A 13521-nucleotide genomic window follows, 5' to 3' on the forward strand; every position below is an offset into this window, starting at 1 on the left:
TAAATGGAAGAGGGAGAAAGAGAAGGAAAAACTGTGAGCACTGACAAAATGGAGGGAAGCAGGCATGCAGTCCTGTAAAACAGGATGGAAGGCTAAAACAGCAAATGTTCTGCCTGCTCTCTGTCACACAGCCACCTCAAGAGAATACTCCCGGCGTGATCATCCCAGGCTTTTTATGTAAGAATCAAAGAAAATCCAAAGGAACCTATTAGGCATAAGACAGGAAGTGAATGTCCCCTAAGGGAAAGCATTCTGACTAGCTTTAATAGAATTTAAACTCAACCATCCTCCCTACAGAAAGAAAATGGCTTCTTCCAAAGATAAAAGAAAAGTTGACCAAACAAAAAAGTGAGCTGTGGAATACTTTAGTGGTAGTGTTGTGGCACTCCAGTGAAATGCACAACTTACCAATGACACCAAAGGCAAGCTGCCTGGGGAAAAAAAATCACAGTGGGCTTTGGCACTTTATCAAATGATCATTTTCTGCCCCGAAATTGAACAACACTGGATTCAGAAGCCCCCAGAGGGGCTGGAGGGTGGGGACCACCAGGTTGGTTCTCGTTGGCCTACCCCTCCAAAGATACTATTGGAAACCTGTGTACAAGTGTGTTGTTCTTCCAGTCTTGCTGTGGAGGGAGAGAACAGGAGACAAAGGAGAAATAACCCAACATACTTCATTGAACCTATCTGACAGGCCATTGAGAAAACTGCTGAACCCACCACCCCACCCACACATACACACAATCCTCTCTACTACAGTGTATTTTCATCAATAGAGTCCATCCACAAAATACACTCAAACGAAAGAATACACAATGCCATAAAACATTAGGCACTATTTTTGCCCCAAACACTAAGACCAGGATATAGATTATACATTTTTTTTTTTTAAATGTGAGGTCCCTTTCGACCTCAGAACAAAGTCTGAGAGCTCACTTGTTTTTTTTTTCCTAATCAGCCACAGCTACCTAAAAATATGGACACTCTGTCCAACAAAAACTGGAGTTTATGGCTGATGTTGTGTTTCCCCTTCAACCAGCTAAAGTTGGAAGTCCAAAGTATTCTAGGAAAGAAGTGTGATAGTTGACTCCACACCTACTCTCTGGTTTTTTATGAACTAGCAGCCGGTGTTTCTAAAATGGAATCCTAGGAGAGTTGGAATACTACATGGCTTTCAAAAAGATCTTCTCTAGGGAAAAAACTTAGAGGTAAGGAAGTAATCCTGATTGGCTACTGAAGATTTTGAGTAATCCATCACTAGCACAATTTGTAACTGATACTGGAGAGGTTAGACAGAAACCATTTTTATAAACATAACCAAATACCACAGATCAAGGGCACTCATTTTGCCCCTTGAATACTCGCCTTTCATAATGAAGCAGCCTTACCCTATGCACCTGCCCTTCTTCAGCAATCCTTGAGTTGCATGTGCTGTTCTGACCCAATCCCCACCAAAACGGGTCCTCTTCTGAGGCTCAGAAATCTTGTGAGCATGTTATTCTTCCAACTAGAAATTAATAGTATGACTATTGCTAATAATAAGATTATTTCAAAGCCATGGTTATAAACTTCATTAAGTACCTTGCTCCTTGCTTTAACTATCTCCTGGAATACTTATTAATGCTATGTTTGGTGTAGACATTTCTAAAGTGCCACAGTAAGACCCATAGGACAGCCTTGCCATAGCAAGAGCTCTAGGACCAAATGCAATAACAAACAGAAACAGTCATGCCGAGCCCTAACCGTTCACTGACATCACCTTTTGACTGCTTGTGAGTGATTCATATTCTCAGTGATCTGCTAATTGAAGATTAATTAATTTAGTAAGTTCTTCACCGTTGCACATTATGCTACCTGACCTACCTCCCTCATCTCTACTGCATGCGCGCGCGCGCGCGCACACACACACACACACACACACACACTGACGCTAGGTTTTGGTGTGCAATGCCAAAATGAGAAATATTTAGCAGGAACAACAGGAGAAACATTTTCTAAACAGCTAAAAACATGGAGGGGATCTGGATAATAAGGCACGTTTGTTTTCTGCCTTATTTGAGGTTTTTAATTCTGTACTTCAAACACAGAACACACACACATAGACACACACACATATACAGTATATATAATTCTTTTAAGAGATCACAGATGCCAGCCAGCATTAGAGTTATACCAAACATTTTCTACACTGCCATTTTCCAAACTAAGTGAAACAGAACAAAAACATGGAGAAGGAATTTACAGGAATGGAGTACTACAAAGACAGATGAAAACTCTGGTCAAGGTCTTTTGGGAGATGAGTGGGGATGGAGGATGAACTAGGGAAAGACAAGATTTAAAGGAGGATGACGTACCTAATATTCAAGGCAAAGAGCCTATAGTTTGAGAGCTATCTCAATATTTGAGACAAATGTCTGGACTTTCATTTTAAGGCAGATTTCCAAATGGTTATCCTCGTTTATAAATTGTAATGATCAATCTTAGACTCACGAAATCTAATCAGATGAACTATGTATGCTCAGATGCATCAGAGCAGAGGCTCTCCATGAAGCAAATGACTATCGCTGCTCTGTGATGCTTTGAAACCAGTCTAGAATTTTCCCCTTTTTATTTTGGATATCAATTCTCTCATTCAGCTTACTATAAATGGGAGGCCCTTTGACAATTATTTTGCTGTGCCGTACAGCATTATATATATCCTACCCTTGTACCTCCTATAAAGTACATTGTAGGCTAATGTCTACTTAAGAGGAAAGACATGCCTCCAAAATAGTATAGGCCTTTTTCACTCAAAACTTATAAGTTCTTAGCACTCAGGTCAAGATCCCTCATTTTCAGAGAAAGTTGATGAAGAAAGAGAAAAGAGAAATAAAGAAAAACTTAAGACATGGCAATACCTGTTCTATAGGTCCTTGAGATTTTGGTGAGTACCAAGAAAATGATGAATGTTAAAAGTACTTTGAGATCACTGGCCTAGTTATCAAAGGTATTATTATTAATAATATTACTAATGCTCTTACATGCAGGTTATATTTTAGTCATTCTTTTCCCCTCGTGAGAACTCAGACAAGTGAATTTGGATAACTTCTCCTGTTCCTCCTTTTTTTCTCTCTTCTCTCTCTCCTTTTTGTCTCAGTGTCACATAGGCTTTCACATCGGGTAATTGGACTCTGACTAAATAGTACGAAAGTGTCCATGAGGTACAATTTATGCCACACAGCTGCTTTCAAAGCTCAGGCGCCTGTCCATAACGGTGATCATAACAGGGACTCCTGCATGGATCGGAACCCAGTGCTGCTATGGCAGTTACGTAGAATGATGCGGTATTTGTTCTATCTACTTGACTGAGTCTGAGTTTAGAATGGTCTTTGATCTTTTTAAGAAGAGAAACAACTATCCACCAAAACGAATGGCTGAGATGCACCAAATCAAATAATGTCCTTAATTGGACAGAGGAGGGCGAAAAGAACAAGCCGGACTTAGAGTCCGTTTAATTGCACCTCTCCAACAGAATCCTGGTGCTAGATGAGGAAACAGAATACAGCCTTCCACCCTTTTGATCCTTGCTATTGAAGACAAGAATTTGATCTTTAGATCAGTGTTTGGAGGGTTTCAAAATTAGTGACCTGGGAAGTCCCCAGCCAGCAGCTAGCACTTCCTCACTCCATGAGCGTGTGGTTATTCCTTTCAGGGGACTGGTGTCTCCAGCTCAGTCTTTTTGAGCACCTCATGTAGCAATGATGCAAAGAACAGTTACTAGAAGAAATCCTAAATATTCAAAGCTACATTGAGCAGGTAGAAACTCCTGTTTTTGGGGCACCTGGGTGGCTCAGTTGGTTAAGCAGCCGACCTTGGCTTGGGTCATGATCTCGCGGTCCGTGGGTTCGAGCCCCGCATCGGGCTCTGTGCTGACAGCTCAGAGCCTGGAGCCTGTTTCAGATTCTGTGTCTCCCTCTCTCTGACCCTCCCCCGTTCATGCTCTCTCTCTGTCTCAAAAATAAATAAACGTTAAAAAAAAATTTTAAAAAAGAAACTCCTGTTTTCTTTTCCAAATGTGAAAACATGTGTTCAAGAGAATTGTTTATAAGATGGATTTTTTTAAATGGCATCTTCAAAACCAGTTTGCTGTTGGAGTGATGTTTATCTTAAACCCTAAACGTTATAAAAGTTGGAGTGATGTTTACCTTAAACTCTACACACTTACCAGTTGACAGCATTAGAGTCTTTTATAATTTAAAAATCAAATAGAGAAGAAAACAAATTCTTGTCTCCATACTGCTTAGGCCTTCATATAGGTAAGGCTGAGTACACGGTGATAGAAATGTGTTGGCAAGAGGTTAAATTTATAAAAGTATAAAAAAAAAAAAGGAGAAACAAATTTCGCTGAGGCTGCATGGCATAAACTTGCCAGTGATAATGTTTGCCACATTTTCTTCCAGAAACCAGGAAAACCAAGGAGATGAAGTCGGCCTAAAAGTCAGAAGAAAATGAAAAGAAAAGTAAATAAAGACATGGGGCAGCCTCTTATATGTCCGTAACTTCCAGAGAATAGCCCGAGTGTAACGTGGGGGAACAAGGCACCTAGACTCACCTAGGGCTGTAGGCCATGAACCCCCAAGGTCAGAGTCTCAAGAAGGAAGAAGCAGCAGGCTTTGCTCCAGCCCAAGCCCTGTGCCAATGATGTCATGTCATTTGTAGCAGGAATCCCTCTTCCACGGGGAGCTATTAAGGAGGAGCTCTGTTCCAAAACAGCGTTTTCCAAATCGCCTCTCTCTGTAGGCTTCCCCGAGGGCCAGGTATTAGAAGAACTTGCATGCTGTACCTGTAAAGGAAAAGGAAAATAACAGAGGCCCTAAAACGAAATTGAGCAACTCAGTCTGAAAATTTTTTTGATGAAAGTAGGGATCATTGTTGTTGAATTATTTCAGCCTCACACATAAGAATCAGGGAGACTGGGGCGCCTGGCTGGTGCAGTTGGAAGAGAATGTAACTCTTGATCTCTGGGTCGTGAGTTCGAGCCCCATGTAGGGTGTAGAGATTACTTAAATAAATAAAACTTAAAAAAAAAAAGAATCAAGGAGGCCGAAGTTCCTTATTGAATACCTCAAATTTACTTTGAATTCCTTTTTTCTTAAAATTTTTTAATGTTTATTTCATTCTCGAGAGAGAGAGAGGGACAGAGGGTGAGTGGGAGAGGGGCAGAGAGAAAGAGAGGGAGACACAGAATCTGAAGCAGGCTCCAGACTCTGAGCTGTCAGCATAGAGCTTGACACGGGGCTCGAACCCGTGGACCTCGAGATCATGACCTGAGCTGAAATCGGATGCTTAACTGACTGAGCCACCCAGGCGCCCCTACTTCGAATTCCTTAATATCAGAATGAATTTTTTAAAAGCACAAATCTATGTATGAAAAATTTTATATTCCATATGGATTTTACTAGAGCTCTAAACAACAATGCCTTCTTCAAATGGATGAAGAAAAATATTCATACAGAAGCATCTCTTACACAACCCAAATTTCAAGATTTAGGATGGATTTAGAAGAAAATATGGAGAAATACAGACATGAAAAAGAAAGGTGGATAGATCCTCCCATCTCATACACTTTTGATGACAATAATAGTGATCTCTTGAGTGACCACTATGTGCATGCCATCTAGCCTCTAGTGCTCACAAAAATCCACTAAGATAGATATTATTATCTCCAAATATAAACAAAGATACTGGAGCTCAGATAGATTAAGCAATCCAGGCCATGATGCTTGTAAATGACAGAGTCAGGATTCAAACCTAGCTCTCTTCCAAATTCCAAGTCCTGACTTTTCAATAAAAATAGATAGTAAATGCCATAGTGTATTTGGTAATGTACTTTTTCAAGATACCAGTATTAATTTTTTTATTAGATACATCACCATGCATATATATATGCCATTAGACATATTAATGCCACTATCAAGTATGAGGTCAAAATAAAACTATTTAATTGGTCTTTTAACTTTAGTATAGAGCTGGCATACTACTGATCCCAATCAGACAATAAACATAATTTCTTTGGATGTCTTAGAGTCTCTCAGTTCAAAATGTGTTTCTAAGACTAGAAGCTTCAGGATCACGTAGGAGCTTCTTAGAAACGTACAATCTCAGGCCCTATTTCAGACCTTCTGAAACAATCTGCATTCTGACAAGATCCTTAGGTGCTTTGTATACAAATTAAAGTGTAAGTGGCACTGTCTTAGAGATGGATGATTCCAGAAAAAGGGATGCCTCTCACCCACACTGAAGTCATCTTTGTTCCTAAGACCAGGGAGGGAGAGAATGGTAAGAATCCATTCACATTATTACCTTTCCTTTCTGTTTTTAAACCAAATGTTCATCAGTCGTTCTTATTTTTTAGTAACAGCTTTATTGGGATATATTAAAATTCACCCATTGAAGCGCACAATTCAATTGTTTTTAGCTTACTCAGAGTTGTGCAACCATCACCACAATCAATTTTAGAACATTTCATCACCCCAGAATGAAACCCCATACTCTTTAGCAGTCGCCCCCCCCCCCACTGCCCCCACCATTCTCACCAGCCCCAACCCTAGGCAACCACTAATCTTTCCGTCTCTACAGATTTGCTTGTTCTGGACATTTCATATAACACAATACAATATATGGTCTCTTGTGATTGGCTTCTTTCACTTACCATGTTCTCAGAGTTCATCCATGTTGTTCATCAATCCATCTTAATCCTTCCTCATAAGTAGAAGTTATTCTTTCAACAGATGTGTGGGTGCCAGGCCAGGGGACCCATCACCCAGTCCTCCCTATGGAACTCCTGAGTGCCACTGCTCCCCTAAGAAAAGCCTTTCTCTTCCCATTACTAACTACCCTAATAAGGAGGTATTTAACAGAGTTCCCTTTGCCCATCTTCTCCCTGGGATTTGGCAGCTCAAGGACAGCTGGCCCTTGGCCAAGTTTCTCTCCACAACACCTGCGGGCACACTACGAGTGCTGCCACCTTATGCCCATTTCTTGAAGTAGTGGACACTGGGTCAGGCACTGTCTTCCTCCCCAGAGTCCTGCTCTCTGCTGTTTCCACAGCAAGGAAGGTTGTGACTCATGACTGAGTGTGACCAGGAGAGGTCGAGGGTGTGCCGTGTGGGAACACATGCCTGGTACCTTCAAACAACCAAGAGGCAGAGAAAGAAACAAGTGCAAATGCACTTGGGGCGAAGGGGGACATGATTTTGCAATCTCTCTTCCTGATTCTCTTGGCTGTTTCTTCAGCCACCATTTGCTCTTCCTCTCCTCGCTTCACTTTCGTTTCCCTATGTTATTCTTCGCAGAATAGGGAACCTAAACATCTCTCCCCTTTCCTTTCTACCTGGATTGTTTTCTCTTTTGCTTCCAGCAGCACCACAGTGGTGCACTTAGACATTTGGACTCACTCACTAAGTTACTTCTTAAAGAAGAGAGTCAGTCTAGGGGCGCCTGGGTGGCTCAGTCGATTGAGCGTCGGACTTCAGCTCAGGTCATGATCTTGAGGTTCATAGGTTCAAGCCCCGCGTCGGGCTCTGTGCTGATGGCTCAGAGCCTAGAGCCTGCTTGGGTTTCTGTGTTTCCCTCTCTCTGCCCCTCCCCCACTCATGCTCGCTCTCTCTCTCTCTCTCTCTCTCTCAAAAATAAATTAAAAAATATGTACATAAAAAAAGAGAGAGAGTCGGTTTAAACATTCTGCCTTACTGAGAAGCAGGACAAGGAAGAGTTTTTTTTTTTGTTTTTTTTTTTTTTGTTCTCCCAAATCAAGATAGTCTTCTTTAATGGAGAATTATTGATATGAGACCTAAATTAACGGTCCCAGAGAAAAATCAGCTTAATAACGAAAACACTTTCTCGAGATGCTCGTGGCTGGATTTAGAACCTTGCCGGAGTTCATTTTGGGGTGGACACTTTGGCTACAGGTTGTTGCACACTACCCCATACTCCCTGAGTAGCCCGTCCTTCCCCCGGTCATGGCCTTATTTCTGAGACAGGCTTTCCAAACTCACACTTCAGGTACCTCAAGCTCTCACTGCCACTCTGTCATATTCATTCAAGAAATGTTTGGCTCCTACTGCCCTCCAGAACTGTGCCATACACAAGGCAGACAAGGATCCAGTTCTCAAGGCGTTTTGCACGAGAGAACGTGGAGAAGGATATATAATGGTACACTGCAGCCGTAATAGTCTCGTCATGTGTTTGGCTGATTCCCTCTGTGTGTCTTTTTTTTTTTTTTAACGTTTTTTATTTATTTTTGAGACAGGGAGAGACAGAGCATGAACAGGGGAGGGTCAGAGAGAGGGAGACACAGAATCTGAAAGAGGCTCCAGGCTCTGAGCTGTCAGCACACAGCCCAACGCGGGGCTCGAACTCACGGACCATGAGATCATGACCTGAGCTGAAGTCGGCCGCTTAACCGACTGAGCCACCCAGGTGCCCCATCCCCCTCTGTGTGTCTTAATGAACCCTGCTCTCTGGGACTGAAGCAGGCAAGAAAGACCTTGCTGTCTTGGACATCAAGGAAGAAAAGCAGATGGACTGATGTGGTCCTGGCTGGTAGCCTTGCAGAACCTTCTACCTTCAACTTCCTTTGACACTTGAATCACCCTGAGAGCCACCGAGGTATCACAAAGGCTAAGAACCATGGTGGTAATGGATTTCATATTTCTGAATTCTTAGCTGATAGCTTATATGTATCAGGCGTTGCTTAGAAATTGTTCTTGTACATAATCTTTGTTAATTTATGTAGTTTCATATTATTTAGCTGCATCAATGATTTATGTTGGGGATTTGTTTGCATGACCATCCTTTAATCCTTGGGAACTTAGAACAGGGTGTTACATACCTTTTCTATTTTCTACTCTTTTTGTCTCTCACAGAGCTGGGCATACCAATGGGAGCTTGTTAAACTTTTACTGTTAGTCAGCTTGTAGTGGAATGCATTATTTATCTTCTCTTGCTTGGGGGTCAAAGCAACCAACCAGATCTAAAGACACATTTAGAAGACCTGTCAACATAAACTGGTGCGTATTTACTCTGACTTTGCTATTACAATTCAGAAAAGCTGCACTTATCAACACCTTTGAAAAATATAACCGTCTGAATCAGTTTTCTAAATAATTGAAAGTAATCCCTTTAAGTAGCAGATGCTTAAAAATCTGCCTTTAATGAAATATTATATTAAATAAAATAGATTTCTGCATTCTCAAAATGTATCTTATTTTCTTGGTCATTATTAGCATTCAGAACTTGAGGGCAAAGTAATGCATCTTTGAGAAACACAGAAATATGCTAGGCTTTTTAGTCTACCCAAAATGATCCAAGGTTGGTGTGTTTTTGTGTTCATTCATGTCCTTTTAATAATTTTCTTTTTTCCTTTTCTTTTTTTTTTTACATTCTTAATCTTCACTTTATTTATTTTTTTAAGTTTATTTATTTTTGAGAGAGACAGACAGACAGAAAGAGTGTGAGTGGAGGAGAGGCAGAGAGAGAGGGGGACACAGAATCTGAAGCAGGCTCCAGGCTCTGAGCTGTCAGCACAGAGCCCGACACGGGGGTCGAACTCACGAACCGTGAGATCATGACCTGAGCTGAAGTCGAATGCTTAATTGACCGAGCCACCCAGGTGCTTCTATTTGTTTATTTTTTTTTTTTAATTTTAACTCCAGTATAGTTAACATACAGTGTTATATTAGTTTCAGGTATACAGCATAGTGATCCAACCATTCTATATATTCCTCGGTGCTCATCATGGTAAGTGTACTCTTTTTTTTTCTTTAAGTTTATTTATTTTGAGAGAGAGAGAGAGAGAGAGATTGAGCACTGGGAGAGGCAGAGAGAGAAGGAGAGAGAGAGAATCGCAAGCAGTCTCTGCACTGTTAGTACAGAGCCCGACATGGGGCTCAAACTCACGAACTGTGAGATCCTGACCTGAGCCAAAACTAAGAGTCGGCCACTTAACCAACTGAACCACTCAGGTGCCCCGATAAGTGTACTCTTAATCCCCTTCGCCTATTTCACCCATCACCCCCACCTACCTCCCCTCCTCTCTGGTAGCCATCAATTTGTTCTTTATAGTTAAGAGTCAGCTTTTGGTTTATGTCTTTGTTTTTAATTTGTTCATTTGTTTCTTAAATTCCACATATGAGTAAAATCATATGGTTTTTGCCTTTCTTTGAGTATTTCACTTAGCATTATACTCTATAGATCTACTTATTGTTGCAAATGGCAAGATTTCATTCTCCTTTATGGCTGAGTAATATTCCATTATATATATATATACATATATATATATATATATGTATATATATATATATATATGTATACGTATATATATGTACACACCACATCTTCTTTATCCGTTCATCTATCAATGCACACTTGGGCTGCTTCCATAATAATAATTTTCTTTCTGGCTTTTTGCCCCCTATTTTGTTAAGATATTAGATAGTACCTCTTGAGACTTCCTGGGTGCCTAGCTTTGGTAATCCTCTCCCTAATCTGCATCCTAGGAAACCAGATAACCAAATTTATTAGCATTGTGTGTAAAGTAAGAGCAAACAGGTTTTGAATTTGAGAGTCTTTCCTAAAAGTGAGTAGTACTGACTTTCAAAGGCAGTTCAATTTTCCTTTTTATTTACTCCAGTATTCTGGGGGCGCCTAGGTGGCTCAGTTGGTTAAGCCTCTGACTTCAGCTCAGGTCATGATCTCGTGGTTCATGAGTTCGAGCCCCACATGGGCTCTCTGCTGTCAGCACAAAGCCCGCTTCAGATCCTCTGTCCCCCTCTTTCTACTCCTCCCCTGCTCTCGCTGTCTCCAAAATAAACATTAAAAATAAAAAAGAAATAGTAAGTGTAAAAGCTGATATTCAAATCCAATCCTGAATCAAAAGTCTGGATTTTCTAATTTTTTCTTTCAGAAAACAGAAAACAGACGTTTATTTGTCCAGTAACAGTCTGGCAGATCCTGGACTGCAGGCAGCTCTACTCCACGTGGTCAATCAAGGACTTGGGTTCCTTTCATATTGTTGCTTTGCTCCCCCCGCCCTTTTTTAATGTTTACTTATTCATTTTGAGAGAGAGCAAGAGCAGGGGAGGGACCAAGAGAGAGAAAGAGGGAGAGGGAATGCCAAGCAGACTCCGTGCTCAGTGCCCCTGGATCCCACGACTCTGGGATCATGATCCGAGTTGAAATTAAGAGTCGCACATTTAACCGACCGAGCCATCCAGGCACCCCAGTTTTACTCTCTCTTATAGGGATTTCACCTCAGTTGCATGGTCAAAACTCTGTCTCAGGCACATCTGGTCCAGCTTGTTCTGGATCCGTAGTGGCCTGACAGGAGTGTGCAGAGGAAACTTCAGGTGCCTGTGTGTTGAGGGGAAGGATGTATAGGGAATCTGGGTGCTCCTGGATGAATAAGGGTTAAGGACTAGGGGTGCCCATCTCCCTACTTCCACCTACCTCTCTCTCTCTGGTTCCCATACCTAGAAAGCTACTCTCAAAGTCCTCATCCTTTCTATTAAGCCAAATTGCCTTCCTTAAAACCATTGCTGAGAGATAAAAGGGTATTCAGCATGTATTCTCGTCATTGTGATCAACTTGACCATGGATGTATCGGCAATAAATGTAACCAACCAGCTGTGTCTATAATCAGCAATTATGATTTGAAGATAAAGTGGAAGTGCTTCTTTCCAGTTGCTACAATCTTCCTCTGAAGGAGGGGTTAGGGATAACTTGGACTAACCCAGCTTGAGCCAAAGGCCAAATCTTTTAAAGTCCAGGGTTAGGTTCCATAAGAGGAGGCCTAAAGCCGCCCAAGGAAAGCCAAATGGCCAAATATTGGCCAGGGATATGAACACCCCCTCCAGAGTGCAAAGGCAAATAATGGATTGGTGGAATATAGTGTTGAGATTTGGGTGAGAACAAGTGCAGAAGTAGTTCAATAAGAAGAAATCTTGGGGCACCTGGCTGGCTCAGTTGGAAGAGTATATGACGCTTAATCATATACTCAGGGTTGTGAGTTTGAGCCCCATGTTGGGTATAGAGGTGACTTAAATAAATAAGTAAATCTCTAAAAAAGAAGAAGAGGAAGAAGAAGAAGAAGAAGAAGAAGAAGAAGAAGAAGAAGGAGAAGGAGAAGGAGAAATCTTAGGCAATTTTCTAAAACACCTGTGACTGGAAGACATGTAGAGGGGTCAATGTGGTTTAAAGGGACAGGATCTTCTGTGAAGATATATGAGATGACTTAAATCAGGGGAGCTATTCGCAAGTTCTGTTAACCAATGGCATGGTCCCCTAATGAATAAATGACAATGAGAATTGTGCTTTTCTGAGTTTTTATTTAATATTTCTAGCAGCTTTGTGAAGCCTTTAATTCTTTTTTTTATGTTTATTTATTTATTTATTTTGAGAGAGAGAGAGAGAGAGCAGGGGAGGGGCAGAAAGAGAGGGGCTCAGGGATCTGTCAGCAGGCTCCACGCTGATAGCAGAGTGCCCAATGTGGGGCTTGAACTCGTGAACCACGAGATCATGACCTGAGTTGAAGACAGATGCTTAACAGATTGAGCCACCTGGGCACCTTTAATTCTTTATTTTTTCTTCCTTATCCCATTAATTGTGACAAGCACCAATTCTGGTTTGCCTCAGTTAATTCATATTTTCTTCCATTTTCTGCTTCTGCTTTAGGTAAGTTTTATGCTATGTAATGTATATGTTCATATATATTATTGTATTCATTTCTGCCCAGACTGCTTCTACCCAGTTAGCTATACTGTCCCATGATTCCACCCTTGGGGTTGGTTTTTTCCCTTGACTTTTTTTCCTTCAAATTTTCAGATTTACAGTTTTGTCTGTTACTTGGCCTTCTGTACACCTACTACCTTTTTACCTAGAAGATGTGAAACATCTGGTGTTCGTTGTGGTAAAGAGGTTTGGGATTCTAAGGGCTCTTCTTTCTTCAGATCCTGCAACCCATCAAAGTTGGGCCCCAAACTCAGTTTAACTAAAAGTCAACTGAAATCAATAATTCACCCTTCAAAGTTTTGCTTTGGATCTTTGTGTGAGGAGGAGGGAGAAGTAGGGATGTGGGCTGTGAGCTATGACTGATGAGAGATTCTGAGCTACACTACTTAGACACTCCTGAAATCCTGACCCTTGAAAACTATATGAGATAATGTTAATAATTGTCTTAAGCTGATGATTTGGGGAATTATTTGTTATACAGCAATAGGTAACATACAATATGCTAAGTGGCTTTCATTCTGCGTAAAATCCCTATAGTCTTTCAAAACACCTTGTTAGCATTTCTTCTAGTATTTAAAATATCTAGGGGTGCCTGGGTGGCTCAATCGGTTAAGCTTCCGACTTCGGCTCAGGTCATGATCTCGAGGTCTGTGAGTTCGAGCCCCGCATCGGGCTCTGTGCTGACTGCTCAGAGCCTGGAGCCTGTTTCCAATTCTGTGTTTCCCTCTCTCTCTGACCCCCCCCCCCCCCTTC

The 13521-nt window shown here is 41.3% G+C and overlaps 1 long non-coding RNA gene across 1 annotated transcript in view; it reads right to left on the bottom strand.

Moving 5' to 3' along the window:
* Positions 1 to 1952: 1952 nt before the first annotated feature.
* LOC125912905 (uncharacterized) overlaps positions 1953 to 13521 on the bottom strand; it is a 32193-nt gene continuing 20624 nt past the window's right edge. Inside the window, exons 3-4 of the long non-coding RNA XR_007454868.1 lie at positions 4592 to 4822; positions 1953 to 4470 (exon numbers count right to left, since the gene is read on the bottom strand). This is a non-coding gene — a long non-coding RNA (uncharacterized LOC125912905). The remainder of the gene's footprint in view (positions 4471 to 4591; positions 4823 to 13521) is intronic.

The sequence above is a fragment of the Panthera uncia genome, assembly GCF_023721935.1.
Source record: "Panthera uncia isolate 11264 chromosome C1 unlocalized genomic scaffold, Puncia_PCG_1.0 HiC_scaffold_4, whole genome shotgun sequence".
Lineage (NCBI taxonomy): Eukaryota > Metazoa > Chordata > Mammalia > Carnivora > Felidae > Panthera > Panthera uncia.